Source organism: Mastigoproctus giganteus, chromosome 2 (assembly GCF_048544385.1).
Source record: "Mastigoproctus giganteus isolate SK-2022 chromosome 2, ASM4854438v1, whole genome shotgun sequence".
Lineage (NCBI taxonomy): Eukaryota > Metazoa > Arthropoda > Arachnida > Uropygi > Thelyphonidae > Mastigoproctus > Mastigoproctus giganteus.
Genome location: NC_143576.1, coordinates 27987501 through 28007738, shown reverse-complemented (window position 1 = coordinate 28007738; position 20238 = coordinate 27987501). Strand labels below are relative to the sequence as shown.

Sequence of the window (20238 nt, the reverse complement as noted above, 5' to 3'; positions counted from 1 at the left end):
TGTTTTATTCGATTTTTTTTTTTTTTTTTTTGGAGATTTAAAAGTGAGATTGTTGTCATCTTTCTTTTACCTCCTAATTTTTTTAATGATCGTTTTCAAAAGTCACGTGGCGACACTTGCATGCTTTGTTGCTTGTTTAATCGGCAAGTTTGGAACTGCATTTAGTGTTTCCAATGTCAAAATAATTAACAACATTAAATACGTTCCCCGCCCCCTCAATATGTAAAATTTTCCCTCGTGCATTCTCTGATGTAGACGGTAGTACTGTACTTCGATTCTTTCTTTGCTAACTAAAACTTCAATGAACTATTAAACTATGCAGCTGTTGTGAGAAACGCCGCCAGTATATTAATTCCTCATCGAGTCTTACAAATGCACTACTTAGACCTGAAATGGAATCATCCTGGCATTTTGCCAGGCATGGTCACATTTCGCGTGGTCGTACAGAATTTACTTATTTACTTAGTAAAAGGTATTTTTCAAATACGCCTGAAGAAATAACTAATTTTGCTGTATGCTCATTCTAATGCAGCTAAATATTTAAGTTGGGAATCAGCAACGGATAAACCGGGGGCTCACATCTGGTGAGTATGGGCTTGGCACACCCAGGGTCCTGAGCTGGATATCATCATTCTTCTCTTTCTTGGTGATTCCCTTCTACTTTTGACTCTCTCTCTCTCAGGGCTACTCGGGAACTTTTTTTTTTCCTGGTGCAGCATAAGCCTCAGGCTTCCTTGCATCATATAGATGATAATAATAAACAGTTTATAATTGTGCCATATGTTTCAGTGAATTAAAATTCTATATAGTTTGCTAAAGGTTCCACATTTATTTTATGAAAGTTTCATTAGTTGCGCAGTGGCAATGTTGGATTAGTTAAACCTTTCAAATAAACAGAATTTCAAATTCCTGACTACTAACAAAGACGATATATATATATAAACAACCATAAGGTTTTAGTGGTTTTGGGTGTATTTTAAAACATCAACCCACCAATGAAAGGCGGTTTTGTTCGGTTTTAAAAGTTAAGCGTAGTTCATCTACTGACGACAGAATTAACAACCTTGAAACAGTGCTGTGTATACCGAGTATAGCAGGATGCTCTCCAGAAACAATTTATAGAGCGTAAGGTCGAAGTTTCTTCGATGTTTATTATTTTATTCTTTCACTCTCAAAGACGACGCAAAATGTTTAACAGGAACAACCGAATTCCTTAGGGTGTTTACCATCTTAGGGTTAAAAATTTACAGCCAGAAAAGCCCATAGTAGCCATGAGATTAATTAACAACATATATAAACTACGTTGGGGTGTCAAACTCAGGACAGCTAGCGGAGACACACCTAAAGATACCGTTCTTGCACAGTACTGTAACATTACGGAATAAAATTTACTAAATATTTCAGTGCTGGGGTCAGCAAACTATCGCACTCGTGCTAAAGGTGGCACAAGATTATTTGATTTAATTTTCTCAATTAAGAATTTTTACGAAATTGTTAACGAAGCCCAAAAAGTGTGCTGGTATTTTAATTAAAACATAAAATGAAGCTTCTTCGAAAATGCATTTCGAATATATTAGTTACTTTACGTTCCTTAATTTAAAATAAATAACTAAATAAATAAAGTAACTGGGCAGGTTTCACATACATTGGAATTTCGCAAGAAATCGCGCACAAGCTAATTTATTTGATTAATACTACGCACACATACTATATTGCTAAAATTATTATTTCATTATTAAAAGGAAATTATTATTCGGTTACTGACTACGTATCGTCAGTAACCGGATACCCGCATTTATCAACGATCCTGTTATTGATATAGCATTTTAATAACATTTCTGCCCACCTTTGGCCACACTGTATCCTCATCAGTAGACTTCCAACTAATTTTTGATAGCTGGAAGACGACCAATTTCTTTTCCAAACAGTGATCAATATTCAGTTACCGATTGCCATCTTGTTGGCCCGGTCCGAAGCCCGCATTCCGATTTATCCCAATGGGATTAAAGGCAGGCCATTGAAGCTTTTGCACGACATGTCTGAAATCCAGTCAGCAACAGACCATGCAGTATTGTAAGACTCCCTGTTGGAAGTAGCTGCCTCAACCCACACTGTATTTTGTTGATCTGCATATTTGTAATGTGAACAAAGTACAAGTAAGCAGATCAACGCATCTAATTCGTAATTATTTCTAATTCGTGGATGGTGGGTATGGATCATTCTTCCCAAATCCTTGAAAATACTTTGTGTGTGTTTGTAAATGAATGAAGTACTGTATGTATAGAAAATGAGGCATAGTGCTTATCTGTAAGTTGCCAGAGCTATGAGAAATAAATTTAGGAGGAAATAAGAGAATAATAAAAGTCAAAAGAAGGCGAAAACCTAAATATGTATACTGTAAAATGCATTTATTTTACATTTCATTTTGGCATACCCCCCCCCTTTCTTTTTGCTGTGTCCCTTGTGCTAAGAGAGTTGTTTTTGTTTCCTTGGTTATCCCAGTGAGAACATAACTAATAAACTCACAGGACAAACTTGACTACCAGCTCGTGACAACGATAAGAGTCCAAAATTCGGTAGGGTCGAAATTTCACATGTTTGGATATCATCCGAATATAGTATCAACTCCCCTGTCCACTAGTGTCTTTACTCTAGATAAGAGTCGCTATGTAGAAGCTAAGTTCACTAGTTCAGAAATATACGGGCTTTCGCGCTCTATGGCAAATACTGTTCAGCCTATCTGATGTGACGGCGTGAGAATAAAGTGCCCCACCCTCGACCAAGCTCGGAGGGAGGCGAAAGTCCACGCGATAAGGGGGTTATACGAGAAGAACGAGAGGGATCGAGCATCATTGTGGAGTAGAGAAGATCAGTGGTAGCAGAGGGCAGTGGCAGCAGTAGAGAAGCAGTTGTGGTTCTAACGAGTTTGGTTGAATAAAGTGAATAAGAGTAAGAAGAACGAAGAGAGTCGGAGAATCATGAAAGCATCAACCTCGAGCCCCGTACTCGGCAAAAGGAGGCGTCTTCACTTCGGTAAGTTCTAATATCTTCCTACAACTAGACATGAACCTTACTTCTCAAGAATATGATTAATTATGTTAGTATGATTAAGTGTAGAATATTCTAATGCTGCTATCTTGAATAGCACATCACTTAGATTATCGTATATCACAATTAAAGATAGACAAAATGGTGTGCAATAAGTTAAAACACCTTATGCGCGATAGTTTAGTATTGACACCCATCATGTTTGTATAACTATAATGACACATGCCAGTTCTTGCCTGAGATGAGTTATCCACACGAAGAACACCTATGTGAAGAGCCCATGAATTACCAAAATATCAATAATGCTAAGAACTCTTAAATACTTCCATAAAGTCAATTTATATTATTGTAACCAAATGATTTAGGATTTGCTTGTCACTGCCACTAGGGCGGTAGTTATTATATATGTACCATTTCAGTAGTATATTGCATTAAACCATGTTTGTTTAAACATATGCCTCAGACATATCCTCCATTCAGGAATCCTGCGAGTGCGCGTGTTCGGGTCAGGTTATTTACATGCTCCGCTTACTTCAATAAACTAGTGTAACCATCTTAATTTTCATCTAATGTCTTAGATCTATATTCATAGCTCGTGAAGAGTGAAAATCAAAGTGCTTTTGCTACTATTCGTCCAGTAATTTCGGATTTCCTGGCAGAATTGCTAAAGTTGAATCGGACCATATTGTTCGCTATTGTGAGTACAGTGTGTTTTCATTTACCCGTTCGAGCCCACATACTGCGAAAAGTAAGCAGTCAGCTCCTCACCACCCTACTTAATCCTAGCCTGAAGGAACATTCCTGGGTCAGTAAGTACTCTGCTTTTACTTTGTCAGCAACCTTGCCATATCTCTCCCTGTAGTGTTTAGCGAATTTGGGTACAATGCCGTCGAAAAATATGCAACCCTGCTCGAGCTGCGAAAAACTTTCCAACTGCCTAATAAAATGTTCTTCATTATCATGCCAGCTTCTTTTTTGCAATTTTTGTAGTGGCATTAAAGATCTAAAACGGACAGCACAACTTAGGAAATCAAAATGGAGATGTGTACTCTGCCGCAAGCAAAATAGGGATTCGTCAGATACAGCTGACATATTGGCTGCTCCCTTAGTGCATCTGCCTCCCTCCCCCACAGTCTCTCACTCTAGAATGCTGAATGTTGTTAATTACGTCACCACACATATCAATTCCACTCTCAGTGAACCGGCTACGAATAGCAAGTTTTTGCCTGGGGTTACTGATAATTATTCTCAAACGGAATCACAGGCTCAAGTCAGCTGCGCTTTTTGCGGGTGTAACACTGAGAAACTTGAAACAATTGAAGGCATTCTAAGAAAACTGTACTCAGAAAATAGCTCGCTAAGAGAACGTCTGAGCCAGCTTGAAGATTATCAACGAAAGTCCTTGAGCGTACTACAAGGTCTCTTGCCCGTGAACACTAGACTCCCTTGTCCTGGCCCACTGGAACGCCCATCTCCCACACCTGAGTCATCGCTACTACCCGAAACGGATACAGTTACACTTTCTAAAGACAGCGCCTATAGCGCCATGCTAATATCAACGAAACGGAACTCTGACATTGCAGGCATGAATGGAGCACAGCAAAGCCAGATGCCCGGACCTCAACCGACGCAAGCATCCCCACGCCAATGGTATTCCAGAAACAGCAAAACCACCTTGATTGGCACAAGAGTAGTTAACACTAGAATCAGAATACGAGATCGCCAAGCCACCAGCAATACTCATGCAAATATCTTCATTAGCAGGCTGGATCCGTTGACAAAAGTTGAAGAAATTCAGGCACTATTGATGGAACTAGGCATACCCGGTAAGCCTTTCAAAATCAATACCAAGCATCCGTCTTATGCTTCCTTGAGGATTCAGATTGATGGGCCTAATTACCAACAATACCTCAATGGAGAATACTGGCCCAGAGGTCTGTTGGTAATGCCATACTATGGGACACCAAAGAACAAGAACTTATCAAGCCTGAACCCCATTCCACAACAATGTATAACTACACCAGCATAGCTACCTGGCCTCTCTAGTGGAGTCTCCCAAATTATATCCGAGAGCGGGTGCAACTTATGGATGTCTAACGTGGAGATGACGAGCGAACATCGGACCGATCGCATTCCAGTTAGAATATCCAGAATGAGAGCACATCGAATGCGACATCGATCCCGGGACGAGATTTCAGATCATTATGTGAAAAGCAAATACTGTTCCAAGAGTAATCTCATCATAGTACAACCTTCTGTAGAAGTAAAAATTCGATGTTTCCTACAAAACATCAGGAGTGTCAAAAACAAGCTAGATGGTCTACTTGATTTGCTTTCCTGCTCAGAGTACGACTTCGTCATTCTGATTGAAACCTGGCTCAGATATGAAATGGAAATTGCTGCCTTCACCTCAAATCTTGGCTATCACATGCTGGCTGCTAATAGAATTGGGAGACGAGGTGGCGGTGTATCAATCTGTCAAAGGAGTTCACTACCGCTGATTAAGGCATCCACTTATCCAGGAGGTGACATAGAAGCTGTTCTTGGAATCTACCGAATTGCTGGTTTGTCGATCTCTGTGTGTGCCATTTATTTACCTCCACCAGTTTCTGAGGATTCTGTCCTTAATCTGACAGCATGGCTGTCATCCACAATCAATCATCGGCAAAAGCTCATCATCCTCGGAGACTTTAACCTTCCACTGCCAGCCACAAAGAAGCTCCTAGATACTCTGTCACTGAACATGTCGGAAATGGGCATTGGTCTTATTCATGTTCCTCCCTCACATGGCGATGCCACCCTGCAGTGCATCTTCGCAAACTGTTTAGTAGAGGAAACCCTGACCATAACTGAGAACTTCCTCCCGTCCGATCATGTTCCAATTGCTGCGATGATATCTCTGCAGGCACCTAAGGAGGAACGTACACAAGTACAAACTACGAACACTGTCAGGAGAGTATACAATCCAAAATACATCAACATTGGAAAAGTTACTATCCTCTTCCAACTTTACCCATGGAACATACTGGCTGAGCTTAACATAAATGAGGCTGCCTACTGGCTTTCGAGATGGATGGAATTCATTGCAAGGTCTGTAATGTCCAAAACTTGCATCCTTAGTCCCCACTCAAAGCCATGGTGGAATGACCTCCTGACCAAGGCCTTTAGGGAAAAACAGGCAGCCCATGCCTCTTACAAGAAGTCGCCTTCACAAGAGTCATACGCCAGATTTTCCAAAGCAAGGATGGATTTTCAGAAGAGGAAACAATTTTCTATTGACAATTTCATGAACCGCCGTCTATCCAGGGGAAAACGTGTGTGGTCCACAAGTCATACTTGCACCCCTCTGTCTTTAGATGTCCAGGAATGGTGTGAGCATGTGCTGCGTTTTAAGCGAGATCACCGTGTGTCCGAAGCATATCCTTGGAACGAAGCGTTTAACATGTCTTCACCTACTAGTAATACAGAAATTTCCGAAGAACAACTAATAAAAATAATAAATTCACTACCTGACAAGTCCACCATAGGAATTGACGCAATACCTCTGTTTAGTCTAAAAATTGCTTCTCATTTCATCAGCAAAGAGCTCACTCAACTCTACAACAAAGTACTCAAATTTGCACAGGTGCCTTCAAGCTGGTTATCATACAGAGTCGTGGCAGTTCCGAAAAAGCCTCATGCGAAAAGACCGGCTGACTTCAGACCAATATCAATTGCCTCTCCCTTCCTGAAATGCCTCGAGAAGTGCATCTATAATGATGTAGCACTCGCAATCTTTGCGCATAGGCCAGAACACACCCATTATGCCATGCCTAATAGATCTACGGTAACCTACCTATAGTCATTATCACAGAAAATACTTCAGGCCTGGAATGACAATGAAGATCTTCACACCATTTTTCTCGACATGAAATCTGCTTTCGACTCAGTCCAAATAACACCCCTTCTTGCCTTACTTGAGAGATTCTACGGCATATCCGGAAAGATGCTCGAGATCCTCAATAGTTTGCTATCTAGAAGAATGCTTCACTTCGAAGGCGATGGCGTTAAAGTCACTAAAAGCGTTGAAGTAGGGATGACACAAGGTGGTTGTCTCTCAGCCTTGTTATTTGCAGCAATATTCGTTCCACTAATGGATCAAATTCCAGCGTTCCTATCGTATGCTGATGATATTGTTTGCTACTTGCCATGCAAACACCATGTTGGTCCTTCACAAGAAAGACAAACCGCCTCTGAATCTGTAAACAGCTACCTAAATGCATTCTATAAGTATGCTAAATTTTTTGGCCTGTCAGTCAATCCAGAGAAGTCAAACTATCTCATCTTTATGCCAAGTCGGATGACTTCTACTGATACTGCATCTTCTCTACTTCCGGTATTGGCAGGAAATGTCCTGACTCCCACAGATAGTGTCAATTTCCTAGGAGTAATCCTTGATGCCAATCTCACCTATAAAAAACAAATCCAAGCTCAGTATTCCAAAGCCCTGAGAGCGTTCTGGGGAATGAAAATTGATCTGTGCAAAACGCACAATAAGAAAATAATCAAGAAGTACCTCACAACTTACTTCTGTAGTGTACTCTCCTATGCCGTGGAAATTTGGTCGGCGGCACCACCCACCAGCCTCAGGAAACTATGGGGCCTCGAATTCTGGGTGCTGAAGTGGGCCAACTTGTGGTCGCACCAGATCTACACAACATCTAAATCTACTCTCTGCTGCAACCTGCATATACGCCCATAATCCACAGAGCCCATGTGCTAAAAATAAAGTCATTCCTTCATCTGTGCTCAGCTAAGCAGGATCACATCAACATCTGGAACACGGTTGGTTGGCGTTTGCCAGGCAGACATCTCCGTAGTACTCCCTCCTTATGCTCAAGGCTCCAGCGGTAACAGAATTTCAAAAGACACTTCCCTAATGTGACTCTGGATACTCTCAACTCGCTCAACATCGACATCGACCTGTGGAATACAGACAAGGCATATCGAGATAGCATCTTGTCCCATCTTGCTGTTTGTAAAGGACATTTATGTAAGTGCCGATCTTAAGTTAGTTAACCGATGTCATTTCATGTTCTGCTCAACTTGTAGTCCTTTTTCGCTGTAATTACTACTTCATTCATTTTTACATTTTGACTATTATCTTTGCTTTGATCTATTCATTATTATTTAGTTGTTATTATTATTATTTATTTATTTTTTTTATAAATCAAAATCACTTGTATAAACAACTAAATGTAAGATTCCTCTGGCTTTCTGTGTAAGGAATCACTAGTGTATAAAATTTATGTTAATAAAGAATCTTATTATTATTATTCACACGAATAAGCAAGCAGAGAATTAGAATAGAAGAACTTATATTGCGGTGCTCAACTCCTAACTATAACTGGAATGATTTTGGGTATTAACACAGCGCCCTGGACAAAGCTGCGATACCTATTCCCTTCCGTTGGGTAGGATTATTGGAGGCTGCGACCATTGTCCTACTATAAAAACCACTAGACAGTCACATGATTATACTGGGATTACGATCGGGAACATGTGTCCAAGGAAGGAGAAGCGTCCCGCCATACAGATGTGTTGTCCAGAGAAGCCCGAACAACAAGAAATAAGTAAACACCAGTATAACACTGTTGCCAATTGTGACCAGGATTAAATATTTTGCGGGATGAAAAACTGTCTACACGGAAGAAGAAGTCGCAAAAAGAAAGAACAACCTAGAACAGAGGAAGAATCAAAAGGGATTACTGATAAGTAGTAAGATTGTTGATTTCGTGCATCAAGAGAATAGGTAGGAGGCATCACTCCTTTGTAACAACACAGGACATCCACACTAATTAGTAAATTATTGCTATTCTTATGATTGAATTTAATAAACAAATGACTACATGCTATAACACACTCTTATTTTAAATAAGTTGATTACTAACATCATAATTTTGTTTCAGCAACAGGTAAGTCACACCATTTTGGAAGACTGGGGCCCAAAATTAGCAATTAAATTTCCCGATTCATAGTAAATTAAAAATGGAGGGTCAGACTCCTCAAACAACAGAAATATCAACCCCCCCTATCTCAAACACAACAGCCACAACCCACCCCAGAACCAGACAGTTTTCGGTTAATATCGCTGGATATTTAGGTCTTGTGCCATTATTTTTTGGCAAAAACGATGAAGCTCCTTCAGTCCAATTGTTTTTCGAAACTTTGGAAAGTGTCGGAGAATTAGCACTCTGGGGGCACAGAGAGCTTATAGCGGTCTCGAAATCTAGATTTCGTTCTTCGGCAGTGGACTTTTTAGCCCAATCCTTTGAATTACGCGGGGAGAAGAATTCCCAAAAACAGTTGTTCCTTGATGGACTGTGGAACATGTGTTAAACAGTGGATATCCAGAATCCTTCTGGCAAATAACACTTTGGTCCCACCAGGGCATTTTCTCCTGAAGCAGACCTTGAATGAGAGTGGAACTTCGGTTGTGTACCAGCGCGAAATGAGTGGGGAGCCATGTGAATGCAGCAGAGACCTCTGCAAAGGCAGTTTGGAATACTGCTATGAGTCAGAATGCGACCAGGAGTCCTCATGTGTTTGTCAAAGGCAGGCAACAGAGAACTATTGGCTTGCAGAGTTCGGATCCGAGACCATCAGAAATCCGCCCATTCTCTCATATAGGATGTGTGTGGAGACACACTCCCCAGCAATCTCCCAAGATGTTTTACAACGGGTCGGACTTGGGAGACATTTGCTATCCGACGAACAGGCCCATTTTGAGGAACAGGGCTTGGAAGTGATATTCACAGATCCTGTCATCACCACACTAGAGAAAGGCACGCTGATCATAAGGAAGTTCGGAAATGAGAAAACATTCGTGATTAACCAAGAACCATTGCAGGCGGAGGTGCCTCACAAATTTGTGCTAATTCCTGGCCCATTGAATTTCCTGTTTATATCACGACAAGGTAAAGTGATACAGGGGACAATACACTTAACAGGTCGAGACGAATGTAAAAGAATGAGCTGCATTTTATGCTGGGAATTGATAAAGAATAGGCACTGTCTCCACCCTATCATTCCATACAGTGTCTACATAACTATTGGGATTATTGCAGCCGTGGTAATATGGTATCTCAAACTCATCCTGAAATCAATTGCCCAAACGACCAGGGTACTTATCATGATGATTAGCCTTACGTGGAGGGCGTTCAAGCTCTCCTGGCACGTGACAAGCCTTGCCGGCCTGTCCACAGGGTCAGCACTTAGAGCCACTTCTGGAAAGGTACGGGGATACCTAGAGGAGCATGCCCACTTGGAACCAAGTCCACTCTTGCAGGTAACACCTCTACAAATCCTCCTGTGTCTAGCAGCACTTTTGCTCGTTGTAAGCTCAACATGCACTAACCATCAAATTCCACATGCAACAGTGAAGGAGTGTCAGGTGGACCTATCTCGTCCCTGCAAGATGTCAACAAAGGCCCGTATAACGTTGTTGAACCTAGAATATAAACAATGCCTATGGTTCGTTTCGGACACTCAACAAACTCTCTTCCAGATGCAAATTACTTTCAAGCAAGTCCGCTGTCACTGGCAGACGAAGCGAATATACTACACCTTCCCCACAGAACTTCATCTCATTAGTCCGGTAGCATGCCCGCAAAACGCTTATTGTGGTTGGGGGTGACATTGCAAGCAGGGCTATAAGTTTGCAGCAATAACCAAGGAATCCCTGAATTGGCCAGGAATCACAAACTGTATCGCGGGAGACAGTGGCTCGTGTTGCCACATTATCGACAGCCAACCCTGTTTGCATTACCGGGTTTGGTTAGTCCCAGACTTCACAAAAGTTTATGAGGTTCGGAAAATTGAAGGAATGTCGTGCCATTACATAGTAGAAGTGCAAACCCAAGCCAATGAAACTACCGAGACGCTGGCGATAAGAAATTTTGCTACCACTCAAAAGAACATCGAACTACAGGTACTGGGAGCGTTGGACCAACCTACCGACATCCTTGAACACCATCTAATCCTAAGGGTAGGAGACACCACGGAGGCCTATCTTGACCAGGCGGCCCTAGCATCCCGACCCATATGGGGAAATCGGTGATGTACAGTCGAACTATAGTGTCTCTAAGCAATTCATATTCGATGACCGAATGATACAATGTCACTTTTACGAGGACAGAATCAGGTGCCAAAAGAGCGAGTCCTACCTAGAACAGATGGTAGCCAACAAAATAAATAAGCTCCCAAAAACTCGTTTCCCACCAGCTGGAGTTGGAGCCTTCGGGGAGGCTTACATCAAAGATGTTAAAATCAGCCCCATTAACGTTTGACGTTTCTTTTTCGGGCTTTGAGTTCTTTCTGGAAACCCACACAGTGTGTCCCAAGTTTGGCTAAGAGATCACCACGCCCGTAGGATGTTTTGCATGTGATACATTGGCGGCCTTCACCTTCCAAGCATTTTCAATGTGCCTTGCCGGAAGGGTGTCGGTCAACTTCCAGGATATATCCATATCCACTAGATCCATTCAGCTGACACAGGAGCTCACCACCTTCACCATACAATTTAAGACAGACACCAAGTGCCACGATGAAAAGCTCTGCCTCATTGGCAGAACCATCACCGCCTGCAGTCTTAGAATTCTGCCTCGAAGATCCCGCCCTACAGATTAGTCACCCAAACCTCTCGCAAGATTCTCATATGTCCAGTTTCTCACCAGGTCAGACACCATGGGTGACATGGTTGCACCACGTAATCGGCGACGGATTCACCTCATGAGTCAAAATACCTATGATACTTCTTTCAGTAACTTTGTCGGGCTATTCATTGTGTCCTCCTGTATGGCATGTCTTCATAAGTGAACTGTGTGACCCCCCTACACAAAAAAAAAAACGTATGAAAGATGCGAAAGGAAGGAGAACTAGGAGAGTAAATGAGGTGTACGAGTCAGCTTGGCCTTCCTACTGGGAGGTGAGTGAGAGAAATAAGTTAAGTGTACAAGTGGAATGGGTCGTTGTGCCAAGGAAGAATGAGTGGGGAGTGAAAGAGGAGGTAAGAACGTGTTGGTGCATCTCACCTGAAGGTTTTTTTTTTATTGGTGATGTAATGGCTACATTTCTTCTCCCCTCAACCCACTATTACCCCCCCCCCACAGATCAGAAGATGTGGAAAAACGCCTTCTGGCACATCTGGAACTGCATTCTTGCCTTCACAAGATGGTGGGCAGGTACAGCCGGAAGCCCTTACAAAGGACCAGGAGAGGACCCCAAAGATGCTGCAGTGACCGAGCCAGGGCTGGAAACAAAGTGCGCAGACGATCCCTTACCTCCATCAGTCTCCTTCTCAGCATCACCCGCCCGGAACAGTAACAAGCAAGTAGGGAAGCAATCCAAGTATCTGTGCCAAAGGTGCCGACGACGACCAGGGGCACACCTTCCCAGGATGCCCGACCGCTCTTCCACCGTGTGCTCTTGGACGACGCAGTACCCGTCATTACTCCGTCACGTAAACGCAGGGCTGTTTCCCAGGACACCCCCACACAGCAGTCCGTCAAAATCCAACCAGTCCCAGGTAACAGGCCTCACGACAACACCAGGGAATTCCTCAACGAGCGGTTTGAGGTTCGCATTGCACCTGCTCGCATCGGAGTCGTGGAATGCCCCTTCCGACCCACTCTCATCCGTTCCTCCCTGAAGCAATTATCATCAACAGGAAAGCCCCTTAAGAAGTCTCCTGTACCAATCACCAGCTGGGCTTTCGTGGATTTGCAATTCTGCAAAAATGAGGAGGGCGTCCTTGCGCCAAAGGAAGTCGCTGTTATGGGGTGCGACCAGTTATGCAGAGACACTGTTTTAAAGGGGACAGTGAAGTTTTCCGGGCTCCCACACCACCTGAGACTCCTCAACTTATGGCTGTGCGACCAATCGCCAGCTGGGCTTTCGTGGATTTGCAATTCTGCAAAAATGAGGAGGGCGTCCTTGCGCCAAAGGAAGTCGCTGTTGTGGGGTGCGACCAGTTATGCAGAGACACTGTTTTAAAGGGGGTAGTGAAGTTTTCCGCGCTCCCACACCACCTGAGATTCCTCAACTTATGGCTGTGCGACCAACGGCTTGGCTTCCCATGGGGGCGGGGAGAGCTCCCTCCAGCTTTCTTCGGGGAGTGGATCAGGCCATTCACGAGGAAGTACCACACCATTCTCACCGAGGGGGGGGAGCGAGCGCACTTACTCCGGGAGATTTTTCCAGCGAAACCCATTGTAGACATACAAGACTTCTCGTGCCCCAGCAGAGAAGCATTGATGGCGATTGAGGCGAACAACCGACCCAGATGCCGCTGGGATCACCCAGCACAGCACTGCGCTGTGATCTCAGCCACCCTGTTCTCTCACTACCTGGAAAGAAAAGGAGTTGTGAAGACCAGGTGTAGCCCATCCGAGTCTGAATGGTGGGATGTTTAATAAAATATATATGTATATGTAAAAAAAAAAAAAATCTATAGACCTAACTTAAGTATTCTTGTCAACTTTACATGTATGGTATTTCTTTTACATGTGTTGCAATGATCCATTTTAGTTGTTAGTTCATGTTCATATTGTTGTGATGTTTAGCTACATGTATACGATTATAATGTACTTGCTGATTAACTTCAGATGCTGTGTATCCATGACTTGAGGACAGTTACTAATTTAGTGATTATTTATGTTTTATGTCGTGCCTGCGAGCCAAGTAAGGACTATGAACGGAGGCAGTGCCCAGAACATTCCTTGGAAGGATAAGCTCCCTGTGTGTCTCCCTAGCCTGCTGACGGATAACTTCGCCGAGTTATTTATGGACTGTGAAAGGACATTTCTTCTTTTACCACCCGACAACCTCAGCCTGGGAGTCCAGATCTGTTTCCTGTGGTGCTTCAAAGTGCTCACTTGTATTCTAACTATGGAATGACAACCAGAAGTAGCACAAAGTTTAGTGGTTTACGTAAAAAGAGAAAAAAAAAATTTTTTTTTCAACGGATTTTTCAACACACATCCACACAGTGAACTAACTGCTGTACGCTTTGTTCTGTATGTCTTGTGTTTCATATTATTATATCCATAGAATATGTTAGTGATTAAGTTCTTTTATATGTTGTAAGAGGAGGAACATTCATATTTACCCCCCCCCCTGACAAAAGGGTCAAAACCCCGTCGGAGAATCGAGAATCTCAGTCTTAGTTGTATACTCCGACTGAGATTCTCAGTGGCAGTAAGGAGGGGTGTAAAATGCATTTATTTTACATTTCATTTTGGCATACCCCCCCTTTCTTTTTGCTGTGTCCCTTGTGCTAAGAGAGTTGTTTTTGTTTTCTTGGTTATCCCAGTGAGAACATAACTAATAAACTCACAGGGACAAACTTGACTACCAGCTCGTGACAGCGATAAGAGTCCAAAATTCGGTAGGGTCGAAATTTCACATGTTTGGATATCATCCGAATATAGTATCAACTCCCCTGTCCACTAGTGTCTTTACTCTAGATAAGAGTCGCTATGTAGAAGCTAAGTTCACTAGTTCAGAAATATACGGGCTTTTGCTCTCTCTGGCAAATACTGTTCAGCCTATCTGATGTGACGGCGTGAGAATAAAGTGCCCCACCCTCGACCAAGCTCAGAGGGAGGCGAAAGTCCATGTGATAAGGGGGGATATACGAGAAGAACGGATAACATCATTGTGGAGTAGAGAAGATCAGTGGTAGCAGAGGGCAGTGGCAGCAGTAGAGAAGCAGTTGTGGTCTAACGAGTTTGGTTGAATAAAGTGAATAAGAGTAAGAAGAACGAAGAGAGTCGGAGAATCATGAAAGCATCAACCTCGAGCCCCGTACTCGGCAAAAGGAGGCGTCTTCACTTCGGTAAGTTCTAATATCTTCCTACAACTAGACATGAACCTTACTTCTCAAGAATATGATTAATTATGTTAGTATGATTAAGTGTAGAATATTCTAATGCTGCTATCTTGAATAGCACATCACTTAGATTATCGTATATCACAATTAAAGATAGACAAAATAGTGTGCAATAAGTTAAAACACCTTATGCGCGATAGTTTAGTATTGACACCCATCATGTTTGTATAACTATAATGACACATGCCAGTTCTTGCCTGAGATGAGTTATCCACACGAAGAACACCTATGTGAAGAGCCCATGAATTACCAAAATATCAATAATGCTAAGAACTCTTAAATACTTCCATAAAGTCAATTTATATTATTGTAACCAAATGATTTAGGATTTGCTTGTCACTGCCACTAGGGCGGTAGTTATTATATATGTACCATTTCAGTAGTATATTGCATTAAACCATGTTTGTTTAAACATAACTTTGAATTTTCTTTTCAGAAAACCCATTGTTCATACATATACACAAAAACATATGCATATATATATATATATATATATCCAAGTATAACAAAGCAAATATTAAATGTTATAATAAATATAAATATTATAATAAATATTAAGTAGTAACATAACCAATTAATGCCATCTAGGACGATTAAACATTACATCGGTCTGTATGAATACCCCCTATAAGCTAGTATATCATATTTTACCTTTAAAAAAACTCTTACCATTATTAACTTAACTCATATATATATATATATATATATAGGGGGGTCTGCAAACTTTTTTTTATTTTTGAAGGGGTCCATAGATCTCAGTAGTTTGGGAACTACTGGTCTAGTTGTCTTGTCTTGTTTGGTTTTTAGGAGCATTAGCAACTAAGGCCATATTGCTCCAGGATATGCGGTGGTCATTCCCTGACCTTTCTGCATCTTCTGTATTTGGTGGTGACGGGCTCGAACCTCAGTCTAATCAAGAAGCGTGTGCTACGCACTGCTGCTCCTTCCCACCTGGCTACGGAGGCGCTTTACTGGTCTATTGATTCCATAAGAACTCTATTGGGTTAGGTCAGGTGATTGAGGTAGCCACACCATAATTTGTAATACCCCCCTCTTGTGTTGTTTAGTTGCTAAAAAGTCCCAGTGCAGCTTAGAGCTGTACTGCAGGTCATTGTCTTGTTGTAATATAAAATTTCTTCCACGTCGAAGTCCAGATAATATTGCACTTATGTTCAAGAATGTTTTTAGCCTTCTTTTCTGAAAATTCCTTCAATTCTGATGATGTCACCCCCCATTCCAGAAAAACAGAAGCAACCCTAGATCATGAGGAACCACAACTATGCTTGGCTGTAGGCACTAAACAACGTGACACCATATTTCCTTCAGTTGGTCTCACCAAACTCTGCACTTGGATCCAAAAATTTCAAATTTGCATTCGTCCATCCACAGTGCATTTTTCCATACAATTTAATTGTCCAAGGTTGGTAGTCAAAGCCAACTGTTTCTTTCACTTTTCCAGTTTTAATAAGGGTTTTCAGACTGCTACACAACCATGAAGTCCTGCTTGTGTAAGACGAAGTTTTAGAGTGAATGTAGACACAGGAGTTTCTCTATTCCTATTGAACTCGGTCTGGATTTCAGGTGCAGTAAGTCATCGACTGCATTTAGAAATCAGTGCTACAGTCTTATCTTGTACTTCATTGTTATACGCAGTCGTTCTGATCGTGGTTTGTCCTTTGAACTGCCAGTCTCTTTGAATCATCGAATGGTAGTTTGTCCTTCTATGAAACAGTTTTTTTGCCAATACTTTTAATGGAATAACTTTCTTTATACACAGTTATAATAGTACTTCCTTATTTCAGTTCTTCTCATGTTTATCACAAAACACACAAAACGTACACTTTGTGTGTTTTATGTACATAACGTAAATCAATGGGTGCTGCTCTTCGTGGACTAATGTTATTAGTGGAGTCCCACAGGGTTCGGTGTTAGGTCCACTGTTGTTTTGTATATTTATCAATGATATTGATGAAGGTATATCAGGCTTAATGTCGAAGTTTGCAGATGATACAAAGGTTGGCAGGGTTGTTAATGACAGTAATGGCAGTGTGCTACTGCAACATGATCTAGATAATTTGGGCAGATGGGCTAAGAAGTGGCAAGTGAAGTTTAACTTTGACAAATGCAAAGTACTGCATATGGGTAGAAGTAACCCCAGAGAAACGTACCAACTGTGTGGTACTACACTTAAGGTGGTAGAAAATGAAAAAGACCTGGGAGTAATTGTGCAGTCAGATATGAAGTTTTCTGAGCAATGCAGACAGGCGGCCAGGGCAGGTCATGGGGTTTTGTCAATGATATATAGGAATTTTGCTAGCAGGGAGGAGGTGATTGTCCCTCTGTATAAGGCAATGGTCAGGCCACGCCTTGAGTACTGCGTACAGGTCTGGGTGCCTCATTTTAGGAAGGATGTAGATTTACTTGAGCGTGTACAGAGAAGGGCAACAAGATTGGTTAGGGGAATGAAGGGATCCTCTTACCAAGAGAGGCTTAAGTTCTGCAAATTGCAGTGGCTGGAGACTAGGCACCTGCGCGGTGATCTGATTGAGGTGTATAAGGCCTTGAATGGGTTGAGCATGCTGAATTCTGATGGGATCCTTCCACTTGTTCAGATAACGAACCTAAGGGGGCATAAATTCAAATTAAGAAAAGACAGATTGCAGAATAGATGTGCGGAAATTTGCCTTTAGCGAGCGGGTGGTTAATTGCTGGAACAAACTTACATCTGTCGTTGTGGAAGTTGATAGGTTAAATAAATTTAAGGAGGAACTGGACAGGCAAATGCCTGTCCAGTTCCTCCTTAAATTTTTTTTTTTTTTTTTTTTTTGGCTGATGCTGCATAAGCTCATACACTTGCTTTCTTGCATCACATGCCACTACTACTACTACTACACAAAACACTTTCTGAATGACAAGTGTTCAATTTTATAAGTTAGAGTTCTTTAACTTTGACAAATGCAAAGTACTGCATATGGGTAGAAGTAACCCCAGAGAAACTTCTTATTTATATTATTGTAAAACATTCTACAACCATATACAATTTTCTTTAATACTGAAACAGCATTCCACTTTCTAGAATCATCGACAAAGTTCTACCACATTCAAGATTCTGCTACACCTTTATGGAATATTCTAGAAATTTCTTAAATATCTCTTAAATATTTAAGTTTTTTTTTATTTTTATACATAAAAGAAAATATTTTAATAAAAACTAGTAAACAAGTCGGTCCTATTTTAATAAAAACTTTGAAAATTAAGAAAAATGAAACATGATTTCACACTTTTAGGTGGGAGTGTACATTTGCAGTGAAAATAATAATTGGGTAAAGGCAAAGATGAGCAACAAATTAGAAAAATAAGAACATTATAGATATAATGATGATGCTATCATAGGTGGGTGGGGGAAGGAAAAACGAATGTTTTTATATGCAGTTAGCCAAAACAATAATTAACATCGTTATGAATGTAATTAGTGAAGTTAGATTATCACTGTTAACTTCTTCAGGGGAATGAAAACTGTGATAATCTGTCTGGGAAACAGCGTTTCAAATTTCATAAGACTATGAAAAAAAAAAAAAAAAAAGCATCCAATTGAATGTATAATAGATTTGCTAGTGTATGTTTTGCATACGTTAGTAAATCTACTTTATCTGGCAATCTGAAATAACAGTATAAAACAAGTCCCAATACTATGTAAATAATTTTAATAACTATATTAATTTAATATAATTAGGATTAGATATAAGTACTAAATTAATAAAAACGTATATAAGCCAGATAAAACTTTTTTTTATGAAAATCCCAAACACGAGATATTAGAACCTATAGTATTTTGTACCGTGAACGGGTTGGAAGTTGAGAAGCTGAAATTAGATACAGGTAGCCCTCAGTTTATGACTGTTTGTTTTGCAATGATTCAAAATAACGACCGTTTTGAAACCAAAAATTTCAAAAATGTGCAACTATAAATACTGAATATGAAAGGAACAGTACAGCCAATCAGAAATGAAAGCTATCCCCGTCTACCACATAAGCCAGTCAGGGATGAGGATGCTGGAGATAAGAGGAGAGGAACACTCAATTTGCTTGTTGGTGTACTATTGCTAGGCCACTATTCTAGTGTCATTTTGTGAGTTTTAATTAAAAATTGTTGATTAAATTAATAAAATAAGAGCTGTCATGCTAGTAAGAGAAGTGTAGTAAAGCTAAGTGAATATGGAAATGTCGCTAAAAAGTCAAGTAGGTCTATCACGTTGAAAAAAATAATGCAGGTAATTCATAGAATGGAAGATGGTCAGACATCCTGTGTGTAAAGTATGAAATTGCCTCCATCGAGTGTGAGTACCATAATGAAAAATGCAGATAAAATAAAACAGTCAATGTAACATGCTACCACAGTAAGTGGGACGCAAATGAGTTATAACAGAAGTAAACTTTTAGAAAAAATATGGTGAAATTATTGTCATTGTGGGTGGATGACAAATCAAAAAACATTCCGTTGATGCAAGCTGTTTTACTGATAATGCAAAGTCAATTTTTGAACATCTTAAGGAAAAAGAGGTGATGATGAGATATTTTTAGGTAGCAAGGGATGGTTCATGGAATTTAAATCTCAAAGTAAATGCCACTGTGTGAAATTAAGTGGCAAGTGCAGACGCTGAGGCAGCATTTCCTGCAGTTTCAAGCCTCTAGGAGGGTAATTATTCTCCTGATCTCAATTTTAATGTTCACGAGACCAGGCTTTTTTGGAAGAAATTGCGCATCAGGTACTTTGATGCCCCTGTGCACTCCTCTGGTTACAATTGCATTGCGAATGGAAGAGAAAATAAAAAAGAAGGCAGGGTAATGATTTTGTTCAAAAATGGATTCTCTGCAGTCAGCAAACACGAATTGCAATCGCAAAATTTCGAGGCTATCATTGCCACTTTCGGTACGGAAATGAATTTTCAATTATGCTTAACATACCTGCCACTGGAGCATACTAAAGAAAACAGAGCTGAACTTTGGCTCGCCTCAAACCTGAGCAAATACAGACACAATAATAATGGGGGTTCTCGATATGTCACTACCAAAATATCGGGAGGAAAAAAGTGAATTGGATTATATAATGAAAGCTTTAAATATGAACCAATTGAAAACACCAGCAACAAGAGAATCTCAGTGCCCGGACTTGATTTACTACAACACTCTAGATATAAAGTTGAAGGAGAAAAATATAAAATTCGCATCAGATCATCAACAACTCACATTTGAAGCAACTT

At 40.9% G+C, this 20238-nt stretch overlaps 1 protein-coding gene across 5 annotated transcripts in view; it reads right to left on the bottom strand.

Annotated features, from left to right (window-relative positions):
• Positions 1-20238, bottom strand: part of LOC150089235 (angiogenic factor with G patch and FHA domains 1) — a 262222-nt gene that overhangs the window by 81656 nt on the left and 160328 nt on the right. The window lies entirely within an intron of this gene.